This window comes from Piliocolobus tephrosceles, chromosome 16 (assembly GCF_002776525.5).
Source record: "Piliocolobus tephrosceles isolate RC106 chromosome 16, ASM277652v3, whole genome shotgun sequence".
Classification (NCBI taxonomy): domain Eukaryota; kingdom Metazoa; phylum Chordata; class Mammalia; order Primates; family Cercopithecidae; genus Piliocolobus; species Piliocolobus tephrosceles.
In genome coordinates, this window is record NC_045449.1 from 61,699,399 (window position 1) to 61,715,943 (window position 16,545).

The 16,545-nt window shown below is 46.1% G+C and overlaps 2 non-coding genes across 2 annotated transcripts; one reads left to right on the plus strand and one right to left on the minus strand.

Moving 5' to 3' along the window:
* The first annotated feature begins 13,493 nt into the window (after positions 1 to 13,493).
* LOC111542593 lies at positions 13,494 to 13,600 on the plus strand. Its single transcript, XR_002731597.1, has one exon. It is a non-coding gene; the product is annotated as a U6 spliceosomal RNA (small nuclear RNA).
* Positions 13,601 to 15,684: 2,084 nt separating this feature from the next.
* TRNAR-CCG lies at positions 15,685 to 15,757 on the minus strand. Its single transcript has one exon. It is a non-coding gene; the product is annotated as a tRNA-Arg (tRNA).
* Between the last annotated feature and the right edge of the window lie 788 nt (positions 15,758 to 16,545).

The window sequence follows — 16,545 nt, forward strand, 5'->3', positions numbered from 1 at the left end:
GATCTCAGCTCACTGCAAGCTCTGCCTCCTAAGCTTACGCCATTCTCCTGCCTCAGCCTCCCGAGTAGCTGGGACTACAGGCGCCCGCCACCTCGCCCAGCTAGTTTTTTTTATGTATTTTTTAGTAGAGACGGGGTTTCACCGTGTTAGCCAGGATGGTCTCAATCTCCTGACCTCGCGATCCGCCCGTCTCGGCCTCCCAAAGTGCTGGGATTACAGGCTTGAGCCACCGCGCCCGGCCGCATTCTCTTTCTATAAACAAGCCACAGAGGAAGCCAAGTTATCCTCAGGGTGCTTGGTAATATAAACCAGAGCCTGGGGAGTTTGTCACCTGATTGGAATGTTTAACAGTATTGGTTTCTCACAGCCTAAGTGTTCATCTCTGCAATAGGTGTGTATACCTGTCAGGAGGAAAAACCCAAGAGACCAACTGGCATTCCCTTTCTTGATAATTTCTGGTATTTTGAGTGTGTGTTTCTGCTTAGCAGATATTTATTGAGCATCTGCTCTGTGTTGTATGATAAAGAATTTGTAGTCCAGGCTCAGTGGCTCACACATGTAATCCCGGCACTTTGGAAGGCTGAGGCGGGTGGATCACTTGAGCTCAGGAATTCAAGACCAGCCTGGCCAATGTGGTGAAACCCCGTCTCTTACTGAAAATACAAAAATTAGCTGGGTGTGGTTGTGCGCACCTGTAATCCCAGCTATTCAAGAGGCTGAGGCAGGGGAATCACTTGAACCCAGGAGGCAGAGGTTGCAGTGAGCCAAGATCATGCCACTGCACTCCAGCCTGGGTGACAAAGCGAGACTCTGTCTCAAAAAAAAGAAAAAAAGGATTTATTTTCGTTTTAATGCATATTTCTTTAATGGCTGGTGAAATTTTACATTTTTTTCATAGATTTATTTGCCATTAGTATTTCTTCTTTTGTTAATTGGCTGTTCATATGGTTTGTCTATATGTTTTCCAAATATTTCCTGGCAGAATTTTGTTAAAACCTTTTAGTGATTTTTGCCATAGAACTTTAAAATTATGTATCATAAAATCCATCCATTTTTTTTTATTTTTTATTTTTTTGAGGTGGAGTTTCGCTCTTGTTGCCCAGGCTGGAGTGCAATGGCGCCATCTCAGCTCACTGCAACCTCCACCTCTCAGGTTCAAGCGATTCTCCTGCCTCAGCCTCCCCAGTAGCTGGGATTACAGGCATGTTCCACCATGCCCGGCTAATTTTGTATTTTTAGTGGAGACAGGATTTCACCATGTTGGCCAGGCTGGTCTTGAACTCCTGACCTTGTGATCCACCCAACTTGGCCTCCCAAAGTGCTGGGATGACAGGTGTGAGCCACTGCATCCGGCCGAGAAAGACTTTCTTGAAATCAAAATTTTACGTATATATATATTATATCCCCATATTTTTATAATGCTTATATGTAAATCTTGATTACATCTGGAATTTATTTTGGTATTGTAGTCTGATGTAAGAATCTAATTCTATTTTTTTCTTGAGTAACACAAAGTTGTCTAATCCAATTGACAAATAAATCCATCCTTTCCTAAATCTGAAATCTGAGCTATCATCTTTAATATAGACAGTTTTTTTGTTTGTTTGTTTGTTTGTTTTGAGAGGGGTCTGGTTCTGTTGCCCAGGCTGGAGTGCAGTGGTGTGATCTCGGCTCACTGCAACCTCCACCTCCCAGGTTCAGTTGACTCTCCTGTCTCAGCCTCCCAAGTAGCTGGGATCATAGGCACACACCATCATGCCTGGCTAATTTCTATATTTTCAGTAGAGATGCAGTTTCGCCATGTTGGACAGGCTGATCTCAAATTCCTGGCCGCAAGTGATCCCATGCCTTAGCCCCCCAAATGCTGGGATTACAGGCGTGAGGCACCGTGCCCAGCTAGGGTATTATCATCTTCTTCATCTAAGCTCTAAACATTTCTTCTTAGATTTAATTCCTGGGTATTTTATATTTTTGATGTAATATGGATAGCATATTTTTTCTTTTATATTTTCTAACTGGTTTTAGCAGGTGTCTAGAAAAACTACTAATTTGTTTTTTTTTTTCGAGACAGAGTTTTGTTCTGTTGCCCAGGCTGGAGTGCAATGACGCGATCTCAGCTCGCTGCAACCTCTGTCTCCTGGGTTCAAGGGGTTCTTCTGCCTCAGCCTCCGAGTAGCTGGGACTATAGGCTCACGCCATCAGGCCCGGCTAATTTTTGTATTTTTTGTAGAGATGGGGGCTTCACCATATTGGCCAGGTTGGTCTTGAACTCCTGACCTCGTGATCCATCTGCCTTGGCCTACCAAAGTGCTACCAAAGTGCTAGGATTACAGGCATGAGCCACTGCACCCAGCTCAAATATTTATTTAGCTTTTTATTGCATTAATAAGAGCTCTTTTTTTTTTTTTTTTATGGAGTTTCACTCTTGTTGCCCAGGCTGGAGTGCAATGGCGTGATCTCGGCTCACCGTAACCTCCGCCTGCCAGGTTCCAGTGATTCTTCTGCCTCAGCCTCCTTAGTAGATGGGATTACAGACACCACCATGCCCGGCTAATTTTGTATTTTTAGTAGAGATGGGGTTCCTCCATGTTGGTCAGGCTAGTCTCGAACTCCCGACCTCAGGTGATCCACCCGCCTCAGCCTCCCAAAGTGCTGGGATTACGGGCATGAGCCACCGCACCCAGCCACGCATTAATAAGAGCTTTCTTTTTTTTTATTGTTTTAGACAGAATCTTGCTCTGTTGCCCAGGCTGGATGCAGTGGCACGATCTCAACTCACTACAAGCTGCACCTCCCGGGTTCACACCATTCTCCCGCCTCAGCCTCCCAAGTAGCTGGAACTACAAACACCCACCACCATGCACGGCTAATTTTTTTGTATTTTTAGTAGAGATGGGGTTTTACCGTGTTAGCCAGGATGGTCTCGATTTCCTGACCTCGTGATCCACCCGCCTCAGCCTCCCAAAGTGCTGGGATTACAGGCGCCACCGCGCCCAGCCTTAATAAGAGCTTTCTAAGCTTTGTTGAATAATATTAATCATAGCCATCATCTTTGTTTTATTAATATTCCTCATTTTTAGAGAGCATTTCAAATATTTCACTTTCAAGTAACTAAAAGCTTGATTTTACATTGATTATACAGAGCTATTTTTATCTGCACTCCTGGGCTGTTGTTTTTGCCTTCGGAATCTGACAAATATTCCTCTTTTCTTGTTATGTTATTAATGTTGATATTCTGCTTTCGGCCTTTCATTTTATCTTCTATCTCTACTATTATTTATTTATTTGCTCGTTTATTTATTTATTATATATATTTTTTGAGACCGGGTCTCACTGTTGCTTAGGCTGGAGTGCAGTGGCAAAATTTGACCAAAGCTCGCTGTGGCCTTGACCTCCCAGGGCTCAGGTGATTCTCCTACCTTTGCCTCCAGAGTAGCTGGGACTACAGGCACCCACCACCACACCCAGCTACTTTTTTGTATTTTTTGTAGAGATGGGGTTTCATCATGTTGGCCAGGCTGGTCTCCAACTCCTGGGCTCAAGCTATCCAACCTCCTTGGCCTCCCAAAGTGCTGGGATTACAGGCATAACCTACCACACCCAGCTTTCCTTGTTATTCTAGGCGACATTCTGGAATTTGTACATCAGTCACTGATTTCATTTTCAGTATCATCAATTCTGCCTTTTGCTCTTTCCAATGATGATCTTCTTCCTTCCTACCCTTCCCTCTCCCCGCGCCCCCCCTTTTTTTTCTTTATTAATAGAGATGGGATTTCACCCTGTTGCCCAGGCTGGTCTCAAACTTCTGGGTTCAAGCTATCTGCCTGCCTGGGCCTCCCAAAGCCCGGGGATTAAGGGAGTGACCCACTGCACCTGGCCCCAGTAAGGGTTTGAAAGCTCAGGAATTATTAGTCAGCTTCCTTTTTTGTTCATCCTGTTGTTTGTTCATTTTGGTCTATTCCCTTCTTCACAGGGACTATTTCTCCCTTTTGTTTTTCTTTGTTGAGATGGAGTCTGGATATGTCACCCAGGCTGGAGTGCAATGGCGTGATCTCGGCTCACTGCAACCTCCGCCTCCTGGGTTCAAGCAGTTCTCTTGCCTTAGCTTCCCAAGTAGCTAGGACTATAAGTGTGCACCACCACACCCAGTTAATTTTTTGTATTTTTAGTAGAGATGGGGTTTCACCATGTTGGCCAAAATGGTCTTGATCTCTTGACCTTGTGATCCACCCTCCTCGGCCTCCTAAAGTGATGGGATTACAGGCGTGAGCCACCGCGCCCAGCAGAGAGTGCCTGTTTCCCCAGCCTGGGTGACAGACCAAGAAAGACTCTGTCTCAAAAATATATATATATACACACACACGCGCGCGCACACACACACACATATATATATATGTACATATGTATGTATATGGCCCAGCACAGTGGCTCATGCCTATAATTCTAGCACTTTGGGAGGCCAAGGTAGGTGGATCACTTGGGGCCAGGAGTATGAGACCAGCTGGGCAACATCATGAAACTCCATCTCTACTGAAAATACAAAAATTAGCCGGACATGATGGTGCTCGCCTGTAGTCCCAGCTGCTCAGGAGCCTGAGGCAGGAGAATTGCTTGAACTTGGAAGATGGAGGTTGCAGTGAGCTGAGATGGTGCCACTGCACTCCAGCCAGGGCGACAGAGTGAGACCCTGTCTCAAAATATAATAATAATAATTGTCTTTAGGATTCTTTGTCAACATCATGTGAGGTATGCTCTGCACATTTTTAAGGAGAAAATATTTTTATTTTTATTATAAAACACTTAAAGAGTTATAGAGAATAATGTAATGAACAGGTAGGTGCACAAGTATCACCCAGTTTTATTAGATCTTAGTATTTTCCCGTACTTGTTTCTTTTTTTTTTTTAGTGGTTAAAAAATTACAAATATAGCTGGGTGCAGTGGCTCAGGCCTGTAATCCCAGCACTTTGGGAGGCCAAGGCAGGGGAATCACTTGAGGTCAGGAGTTGGAGACCAGCCTGACCAACATGGAGAAACCCCATCTTTACTAAAAACACAAAATTAGCCAGGCGTGCTGGTGCATGCCTATAATCCTAGCTACTTAAGAGGCTGAGGCAGGAGAATCGCTTGAACCCGTGAGGCAGAGATTGCAGTGAGCTGAGATTGTGCCATTGCATTCCAGCCTGGGCAACAAGAGGGAAACTCTGTCTCTAAATAAATAAATAAATAAATAAGACCGGGAGCAATGGTTCACGCCTGTAATTCTAGCACTTTGGGAGGCCGGGGCAGGCAGATCACGAGTGAGGTCAGGAGTTTGAGACCAGCCTGGCCAACATGGTGAAACCCTCTCTCCACTAAAAATACAAAAAATTAGCTGGGCGTGGTGGCACACGCCTGTAATCCCAGCTACTCAGGAGGCTGAGGCAGGAGAATCACTTGAACCCAGGAGGTGGAGGTTGCAGTGAGCCGAGATCATGCCATTGCACTCCAGCCTGGGCGACAGAGTGAGACTCCGTCTTGAGAAAAAAAAAAAAAAAAAAAATTACGAATATAGTTTGTAGTAACCATCCTCCAAGTAGCCAGCCCCCAGTGGCACCCATTTTTTGGTATTCACATCCCATGTAGTCCCTACCTATCCTGTAGCAGGGTTGGTCTGGGAGACTGATAGGATATGGAAGAAGTGGTAATATACACTTCCAAGATTAGATTACAGAAAGACTGAACTCTTTTTTTTTTATTTCCATAAGTTATTGAAGAACAGTTGGTGTTTGGTTACATGAGTAAATTCTTTAGTGGTAATTTGTGAAATGTTGGTGCACACATCACCCGAGCAGTAAACACTGCACCTAATTAATAGCCTTTTATCTCTCACCCCCTTTCCACCCTTTCCCTCTGAGTCCCCAAATTCCACTGTGTCATTCTTACGCCTTTGCATCCTCATAGCTTAGCTCCCACTTATGACTGAGAACATATGGTGTTTGGTTTTCCATTCCTGAGTTACTTCACTTGGAATAATAGTCTCCAATCCCATCCAGGTTGCAGCAAATGCCATTTAATTCATTCCTTTTTATGGCTGAATAGTATTCCATTGTATATGTATACCACAGTTTCTTTATCCACTCATTGATTGATGGGCATTTGGGCTGGTTCCACCTTTTTGCAGTTGTGAATTGTGCTACTATAAACGTGCATGTGCAAGTATCTTTTTCACATGACTTAGACTGAAATCTTATCTGGGGTGTGTGTGTTCTCGCCGTCTCTCTTTTAGCTCATTCACTCTGGCTATGTGGGGAGGACATTCAAACAGTCTATGGAGAAGTCCACGTAGCAAGCCAGTGACGTCTTCAACCGATATTCAGTAAGAAACTACAGCCTGCCAACAACCAATGAGTGACCTTGCATGCATATTTTCTCCCAGTTGAGTCTTCAGATAAGAGTGCAGCTCCAGGCCACTGCTTGACTGAAACATTCCGAGAGATCTGAGCAGAACCACCCAGCTAAGTCCCTCCCAGATTCCTGGCCCACAGAAAGTGTGATGTAATAAATGGTTTCTGGCCGGGCGTGGTGGCTCACGCCTGTAATCCCAGCACTTTGGGATGCCAAGGCGGGCGAATTGCCTGAGGTCAAGAGTTCGAGACCAGCCTGGCCAACATGGAGAAACCCCGTCTCTACTAAAAATACAAAAATTAGCCAGGCGCGGTGGCAGGTGCCTGTAATCCCAGCTACTTGGGAGGCTGAGGCAGGAGAATCGCTTGAACCTGGAGGCAGAGGTTATAGTGAGCTGAGATCATACCACTGCACTCCAGCCTAGGTGACAGAACAAGACTCTGTCTGAAAAAAAAAAAAAGGCGGGGCGGGGGGGGCAAGGTGGCTTGTGCCTGTAGTCTCAGCTACTCAGGAGGCTAAGGTAGGAGGATTGCTTAAGCCTGGGAGGTTGAGGCTGCAGTGAGACACGATTGCACCATTGCATTCCAGCCTGGGAAACAGAGTGAGATTCTGTCTCTAAATAAATAAACAAACAATAAAATAAATGGCCACCCTCGGCTTCCAGTTGAGTAAAACCACAATAGTGTTTCCTGGTCTACACATTCCTTCCTTTGGCACTAGGACCTCTGGACCCACTGAGTCCCGGGTCCCTGGCAAGGAAAGCAAAAATTCTTCATGTGAATTCTTAGGGGCCACCGTGGGAGGAGCCACTCCCACTTCCTCTCCTCGCTTCCTGGACGCATTCTGACATTGTTTAAGTCTAGGAACGGCAGCGCTAGCAGAAGCCCCACAGGCAAGGGAGGAAAATCCACACCCAGAACACGGGTCTGTGGCTATAAGAGGCACTGTCCGCACACCCCAGTCTGGTCACTACAAAAAAGGATGGCCTCTCAAGGTGGGACCTTCATCTTGGAGCAGCGCCCTCTGCTGGTCACCCCTAAGATCTGTGGCCACGCGCATCCCGCTTCTAATTCTCACCAACAGAGGTAGGGGTTGGTGTGGTTGGTTGGTTGGTTGGTTTTTTAATTTTAATTTTTATTTTTTTTTTTGAGGCAGAGTCTCGCTCTGTCGCCCGGACTGGAGTGCAGTGGCTGGATCTCAGCTCACTGCAAGCTCCGCCTCTGGGTTCACGCCATTCTCCTGCCTCAGCCTCCCGAGTAGCTGGGACTACAGGCGCCCACCACCTCGCCCGGCTAGTTTTTGTATTTTTAGTAGAGACGGGGTTTCACCGTGTTAGCCAGGATGGTCTCGATCTCCTGACCTCATGATCCCCCGTCTCGGCCTCCCAAAGTGCTGGGATTACAGGCTTGAGCCACCGCGCCCGGCCGGTTGGTTGGTTTGTTTTGAGACGGAGTCCCGCTCTGTCGCCCAGGCTGGAGTGCAGTAGCTCAATCTCGGCTCCCTGAAACCTCCGCCTCCGAGGTTCAAGTGATTCTCCTGTCTCAGCCTCCCAAGTAGCTGGAATTACAGGCGCCCGCCACCATGCCTGGAGACTTTCTGTATTTTTAGTGGAGACAGGGTTTCACCATGTTGGCCAGGCTGGTCTCGAACTCCCGACCTCAAACGATCCGCCCGCCTTGGCCTTCCAAAGTGCTGGGATTACAGGCGTGAGCCACCGCGCCCAGCCTCTTCACTGTTTTTGTAGGCTTTTTCTCGTTTTATTTGAAGTTTCTAATATCCCCCAGTTTAACTTTGTGGTTCTGATTCTCATCCCTCTTGTTGCTTTTGTGGGATTTCCAAGAAGAGTAGAAAAAAAAAATGGCATCTTCACTGTCGTTTTAATGTTGGAACCTGGTAAATGTTACAAGTATTATAGTATCATGATTTCAAATACTGTGTTAAGGGGTAGGCGCAGTTGGTTCACGCCTGTAATCCCAGCACTTTGGGAGGCCAAGGCATGCGGATCGCTTGAACTCAAAGTTCAAAACCAGCCTGGGAAACATGGTGAAACCCCATCTCTACAAAAAATACAAAGATTAGCCAGGCAGAGTGGCACACACCTGTAGTTCTAGTTACTTGGGAGGCTGAGGTGAGAGAATCACTTAAGCCCAGGAGGTGGAGGTTGCAGTGAACTGAGATCATGCCACTGCACTCCAATGTGGGCAACAGAGCAATGCCCTGTCTGGAAAAAAAAAAAAAAAAAAAAATCAATTAGTAATTGGTGACCCTAGTGAACACCTGATACTTTATCTGGCTCAATTAAAATAAAAAAGAGAATTTTATGCAAAAATTTCAGACCACTGAATTTTGCCAAATGATTCCATTTACTAAGGATTCCATCTTTGGTTCTAATGTAATGTATATTCCCTGTGGAGAAAATGGGTTTCTCCAAATAACTGGATCCACAGTCATATAATGCTAGTGGGGAAAATCACCCCAGCTTAGATACTATCAAATGAATTCAAACATATGTGGGCTCTCCCATTATTTGTCTCCTCACCTGCCAGCCTGCCTCTCTTGGCAATGCTAGGGTTCCAGAATCAGGCCCTAAACTCAGCAAGGGCCTCCATGAGGGCCGTATTACACCTTTAGCTTCCCAGATGTCTATTTGGAACCACCTTTGACTTAAGCCCTTACTTTGCCCCTGAAACTGCATGGGAACAAAGAAGAAATCATAAAAACAGGGACAATTGATGTGGCTCTAAATATTTTAATGTGGCTTATCAATAATGTCGTCATACCATCCCTGTTTGCCAAGCCTTTACGGCAGTTTCTCCACCTTGATACTGTTGACATTTTGGGCTGGATTATCTTTTTTTTTTTTTTTTTGAGACATTGTCTCGCTCTGTCACCTAGTCTGGAGTACAATACATGATCTCGGCTCACTGCAACTTCTGCCTCCCAGGTTCAAGCGATCCTCCTGCCTCAGCTTCCCGAGTAGCTGGGATTACAGGCACCCACCACCACACCCGGCTACTTTTTGTATTTTTAGTAGAGATGAGGTTTCATCATGTTGATCAGGCTGGTCTTGAACTCCTGATCTCTGGTGATCCACCCGCTTTGGCCTCCCAGAGTGCTGGGATTACAGGTATGAGCCGCCATGCTCCACCGGGCTCATCATTTTTGTGGGGGACTGTCCTGTGTGTTTTAAGATGTTAAGCAGCATCCTGACCTCTGCCCTCTAGATGTTAATAGCAACCCCTTCCACTTCCATTGTGACAATTACAAATCTCCAGATATTGCCAAATGTCACTTGGGGAGAAAAATTGGCCCAGTTGAGAACCATGGGACTAAAGTAAGCAGAATTATCAGTATAAAACAGAAAATTCACCTTTACCATAGCGGAGTTTTTTGTTTGTTTGTTTGCTTTTGGAGACAGGGTCTTGCTCGGTCACCCAGACAGGAGTGTGGTAGTGTGGTAATAGCTTACTGCAGCCTCAAACTCCTGGGCTCTCGGGAGATTGAGAAGCAGTGAGTCACAATTGTGCCACTATATTCCAGCCTTGACAACAGATGGAGAACCTGTCTCAGAAAATAAGAAGAAGAGGAAGAAGAGAAAGAAGAAGAAGAGGAAGGGGAGAGGGAGGGGGAGGGGAGGGAGAGGGCAACGGAGAAGGGGATGGAGACTCTGGGGCTCAAGCCATCCTCCTGCCTGAGCCTCCCAAAGTACTGGGATTACAGGCGTGAGTCACTGAGTGTATTAGGGTTCTCTAGAGGGACAGAACCAATGGAAAAAATATATATATATATATAAAATAATATAATAAACTCATATATGAGTTTATGTATATGTTATAATATAATAAACGCATATATGAGTTTATATATGTTATAATATATGATGAATTTATATACATTATAATATAAATTCATATATATGAGCTTATACATGTTATATGTTTATATATGTTATATATGTTATTTAACATATATGTTATATGTTAAATATGTTTATATGTGTTATGTTTATATATGTTATAATAAACTCATATATGAGTTTGTATATATGTTATAATAAACTCATATATGAGTTTGTATATATGTTATAATAAACTCATATATGTGAGTTTATATATGTTATAATAAACTCATATATATATGAGTTTATATATATATGAGTTCATTAAGTACTAGCTCACATGATCACAAGGTCCCACAAGAGGCCGTCTGCAGCCTGAGGAGCAAGGAGAACCAGTCCAAGTTCCAAAACTGCAGAACTTGGAGTGTGATGTTCAAGGGCAGGAAGGATCCAGCACGGGAGAAAGCTGTAGCCTGGGAGGCTAGGCCAGTCTCTCTTTTCACATTTTTCTGCCTGCTTATCTTCTAGCTTTGCTGGCAGCTGGTTAACTTGTGCCCCCGCAGGTTAAGGGTGGCTCTGCCTTTCCCAGCCCAGGGACTCAAGTGTTGATCTCCTTTGGCAACACCCTCAGACACACCCAGGATCAACACTTTGTATCCTTCAATCCAATCAAGTTGACACTCAGTATTAACCATCACACTGAGCCTGGCCAAAGCTCGACTAATCGTTAAGCTTTTGTCTGGAACCTTGATTCGGGAGCAAGTGGCCCAAGGACAATGAAAACCATCAGATGTGGCCAGGCATGGTGGCTCAGTCCTGTAATCCCAGCACTTTGGGAGGCCGAGGAGGACAGATCACTTGAGATTAGGAATTTGAGACCAGCCTGGCCAACATGGCAAAACCCCATCTCTGCTAAAAATACAAAAATTGGCCGGGCATGGTGGCTCACACCTGTAATCCCAGCACTTTGGGAGGCCAAGGCAAGTGGATCAACTGAAGTCAGGAGTTCGAGACTAGCCTGACCAACATGGTAAAATCCCATCTCTACTAAAAATATAAAAAATTAGTTGGGCATGGTGGCGGGAGCTTGTAGTCTCAGTTACTCGGGAGGCTGAGGCAGGAGAATTGCTTGAACCCAGGAGGTGGAGGTTGCAGTGAGCCAAGATCGTGCCACTGCATTCCAGCCTAGGCAACAGAGCAAGAGTCCATCTCAAACAAACAATCAGAGGCGCTGACTACAGTGACGGCCATCTGGCTCTGACATTTGCTGTGCTTCCAGCTTCTTGCTGTTTCAGGGGCTCTGGTCTTTATTCTTGCAGGTTCCCAAACCTGGTCCTACAGTTCCCCACCTCCTGTCTCTTTAGTGGTTTAGTGAGCACTCTCTCCCCTCTATCTTTCCAGTGAGTTATAATGTGCTTTGTTTAGGTAGGGCTGGTTTGTTTCCATTATTGGCAACAAGAGGGAATTGGTCAAGGAGTCTAAGGAGTTGTCTGGAGAACCAAGAAAAAGATTGCCTGGAAGCCTAGAAAAAGTGTGTTTCCAGAAGAAAGATTCAACAGGAATTTCAAATGTCAGGGCCAACTTAAGCAAGACAAGGACTGAAAGGTGTTCCTTAAATTTGTCTATGAAGAGGCCACTGCTGGGGAGGAGTGTGTCAGGTGGCAGCAGAGGGAGGACAGCAAGTGAAGAGGAGACTCTGGACACGTAGACACCACTCGTGATGCAGCCTGGCTGCTTGGAGAGAGGGCAGACAGGACTTGTGAGAAGCGCCATAAGCCCGTGGCTGAGCTTGGAAGGGGTGGCGAACCTGCAGCCTGCAGAATGTTTTTTTTGTTGTTGTTTTTGTGTGTGTGTTTTGAGCTGGAGTCTTGCTCTGTCGCCCAGGCTGGAGTGCAATGGTGTGATCTTAGCTCACTGAACTCCACCTCCTGGGTTCAAGTGATTCTCCTGCCTCAGCCTCCTGAGTAGCTGGGATTACAGGCATGTGCCACCACACCCGGCTACTTTTTGTATTTTTGGTAGAGACGAGTTTCACCATGTTGGCCAGGCTGGTCTTGAACTCCTGACCTCAGGTGATCTGCCCACCTCGGCCTCACAAAACGCTGGGATTACAGGCTTAAGCCACTGCGCCCAGTCTTGCAGAATGCGTCTGGACTCAGAAGCAAGAGCCAGCAGAGGGACAAGCTAAAGGCACTCAATCACTATTTGCTGACTCCAGCTCAATGGACTATGGTGAGTGAGGCTAGAAACATCTCCCAGAGAGAAGGAGCTGGGCTCAGAAGGAGGCTGAAGGAGGGGAAGAAGGTGGGAGAGGCAGATGAGCACCGTAGAGGACTGAGCAGCTGTCAGAAGCTCAAAGGGCAGAGAATCCAGGATGAGTTTGTTGTGCCCAGACTTGGGGGCTGCACATTCCAATATCTGTGCATTTGGGGGATCAAGGACACATCGTCACTATCTGTAATTTCCAGATGCTGGCTGCAGGTGGGGGACAGCAGACCATGCAGTTTAGTTTGTTCATTTCTTTGTTTGTTTTTGAGATGGAGTCTCACTCTGTCGGCCAGGCTGCAGTGCAGTGGTGCAATCTCGGCTCACTGTAACCTCCGCCTTCTGGGTTCAAGTGATTCTTTTTGGCTCAGTCTCCCAAGTAGCTGGGACTACAGGACCACGCCACAATGCCCGGCTAATTTTTGTATTATTAGTAGACTCGGGGTTTCACCACATTGACCAGGCTGGTCTTGAACTCCTGACCTTGTGATCTGCCCACCTCGGCCTCCCAAAGAGGTGGGATTACAGGCGTGAGTTATTGCATCTGGCCGTTTTGTTTGTTTTGAGATAGGGTTTCGGTCAGGCTGGAGTGCAGTGGCATGAACACAGCTCACTGCAGCCTCAGTCTCCTAGGTTAAAGGATCCTCTGACCTCAGCATCCTGAGTAGCTGGGACCACAGGTGTGTGCTACTGCATGCCAGGCTAATTTTTTTTTTTTAATTGTTTTGTAGAGATGGCGGGGGGCGGTTTCACCATGTTTCCCAGGCTGGTCTTGAACTCCTGGTCTCAAGTGATCCTCTCCCCTCAGCTTCACCAAGTGTTAGAATTACAGGCATGAGACACTACACCTGGCCGCAGTTCCGGTTTTTTGAATACCTACTGCATCTAAGGACCTAATGTGGCCTCCAATATTCAACTCTGAGATACCTACCAGGAATTGAACTGGAAATTATTCTTGGTCTTCTGTATTTATTAATGCTTTCTGGTTTAAAAATTCAGCACTAAGTACTTGCTTCGGCAGCACATATACTAAAATTGGAACGCTATAGACTAGATTAGCATGGCCCCTGCGCAAAGATGACATGCAAATTCGTGAAGCGTTCCATATTAAAAAAAAAAATTCAGCACTAATTTCTAATCTTAAGGGACAAGGGTGTCCGTTAAAATTCTCCACTGGTTATTAGTAGTTGGATTTTCTTTTAATACACTTTTTATTTTGGAGTAAATTCAGATTTACGGAAAAGCTGCGAATGTAGGGCAGAGTTCTGGCATATCTCTTAACCCTAATGTTAACATCTTATGTCACTATGTATATTTGTTAGAACTAAGAAATCAACACCGATTTATTACTAGTAATGAAATTCCGGTCGGGCGCGGTGGCTCAAGCCTGTAATCCCAGCACTTTGGGAAGCCGAGACGGGCGGATCACAAGGTCAGCAGATGGAGACCTTCCTGGCTAACACGGTGAAACCCCGTCTCTACTAAAAAAAATACAAAAAACTAGCCGGGCGAGGTGGCGGGCGCCTGTAGTCCCAGCTACTCGGGAGGCTGAGGCAGGAGAATGGCGTAAACCCGGGAGGCGGAGCTTGCAGTGAGCTGAGATCCGGCCACTGCACTCCAGCCTGGGCGACAGAGCGAGACTCCGTCTCAAAAAAAAAAAAAAAAAAAAAAAAAAAAAAAAAAGAAATTCCACACTGTACAGTATTTGAGTCTACTGATTTTTTCCCACTAATATCCTTTTCTGTTTCAGACTTCAACCCGGGACACCACATTGCATTTAGTGTTGTTTTTAAAGAGTAGGGATGAACTCAGTGGATGTTCCTTTTGTACAAGTGTGCAAGAAGAGTTTAAACTGTCCAGGCTAGGCTGGGTGCGGTGGGTCATGCCTGTAATCTCAGCAATTTGGCAGATTGAGGCGGACGGATAACCTGACATCAGGAGTTCGAGACCAGCCTGGGCCACATGGTGAAACCCAGTTTCCACTAAAAATAGAAAAATTAGCCAGGCGTGGTGGCACACGCCTGTAATTCCAGCTACTCTGGAGGCTGAGGCATGAGAATCGCTTGAACCTGGGAGGTGGAGATTGAAGTGAGCCCCCATCATGGCACTGCACTCCATCCTAGGCAAAAGAGCAAGACTGTGTCTCAAAAATAAATAAATAAATAAATAAAATTTTCAAGCTAGTCAACTGAACTGATCTGAAAAACTTAAACTCTGATTATTGTGTGTGTGTGTTTTTTATTTCACTAATTTGCAGATCTCTCTCTCACACACACACAGGCACGAACACACGAACTGTCCTAATTACAATTTGTTGTTCATAATACTTTGAAGACAGCAACAATAAATTATGTTTATTATAGTTGTATGGTGTAACTCCACAGTTACTCTGCTATAAACTTTCCTTAGTACTGTCCTGGAAATCTGAAGCCAGCACAGTTGGATCTGCTCACACATCCCTTGGGATAAGAATAGGGAGAAAGTTTCGTAAGTGTGGCTGCCCATTGTGCATCTCGGGTTGAAAAAGTAGACAGAACTCTGAAGGCTGAGGCAGCAGAATCGCTTGAACCTGGGGGACGGAGGTTGCAGTGAGCCAAGATCACGCCATTGCACTCCAGCCTGAGCTACAATATCGAGATTCCATCTCACACACACAAAAATAAAGTAGAAAAAGAGATGATGCCATATGTTTAGTTGCCAGTTTGTGTTTGGTAAGGTCTTTTTCGTTTAAAAATCAGTAAAAGTTAAGCAAGAATAAATGCTTCCTCAGTGTGAGCAATTTTTATTTGTCAATTACATCTCAATAATGCTGGGGAAAAACACTTTTTAAAGTTATTATTATTATTATCATTATTTATTTTCGATGGAGTCTCGCTCTGTCACCAGGCCGGAGTGCAGTGGCGCAAACATAGCCGTCACCTCAAGCACTGATCATTTCTTTGTGTTTGGAGGATTTCAAATATTTTCTTCTAGCTACTTTGAAATATACAGTAAATTATCGTTAGCTATAATTATGCTACTGTGCTTCAGAACACTAGGTCTGACGATATTTTTGTACCCATTTGCTGACAGTGTTTTTAAAACTCTCAAAAGCACCTCTTCATTTGTGATAAGGATAGCTGCTGAGAAACCAAAGAATCATGTTGCAATCTACTGTCCAACGATCACCCTTTATTCCACCAAAACTAATCTCACGCGACCCAGATGGGACTCGAACCCACAATCCCCAGCTCCGGAGGCTGATGCCTTATCCATTAGGCCACTGGGTCACCACAGGATCCGGCTTCTCACACCCTCTCCTTACGTGATGCCATCATCACGCTCCTGTCCCCGCGCATCGCGGTCTCGCGCCCAGCGGCAAGTGATTTGGCAGCCGCCCCCAGCTGAGGCGGCGCGCGCCTGCGCTTTTCTGTGTCGCTGTCCCTGCCGGCAGCCTGGACCTCCCGCGCGCCTGCGCCGTGGGCCCGGAGCGGCCGCAAGGGCTCCGGATTTCCTGCGCCTGACCCTCGGAGCCCTGCTGCCGGGTAACTGCATGGCATCCGCGCTGCCACGTTTGGGTGCTCGCTTTCCTGTTGGGTTCTTCGAGAGTTCTTAACTCTGGTTGTCCATTGGGCTCACCTGGGGAACTTTAAACAAGGTTCCAGTGCCTACCCCATCCGATTCTAGTTCAGTTAACTTGGGCGGACCTGGGCGCCTTCAGTTCACAAAGTTCCCTGGGACCCTCTGCAGGGCAGGCGGCGTTGGGAGCCCTGCAGATCGCGAAATCCTCCCGCAGCCTCCTTCTCCCGCCAACCTTCTTGTCCCTTTCTTCTCTTTCTTTCCGGCGTTTATTCAGCAGAGATTAATGTGATAACCTGTTATGTGCTGGGAACTGTTGGACTCCTGGGTGAACAGGCTTTTCCATCCCAGAGAACTTCAAATCTGACCTCTGTCCCTACGGCCATTCACCCTCGGCCGTTTTCCTCCCCCTGACTCTTCTTTCCCTCTGGAGTAAAGGGAAAATTAACATAACAAGGTCCCTAAGTGCAAAATGGTACGGGTTTGGCTCCCCCTCGCC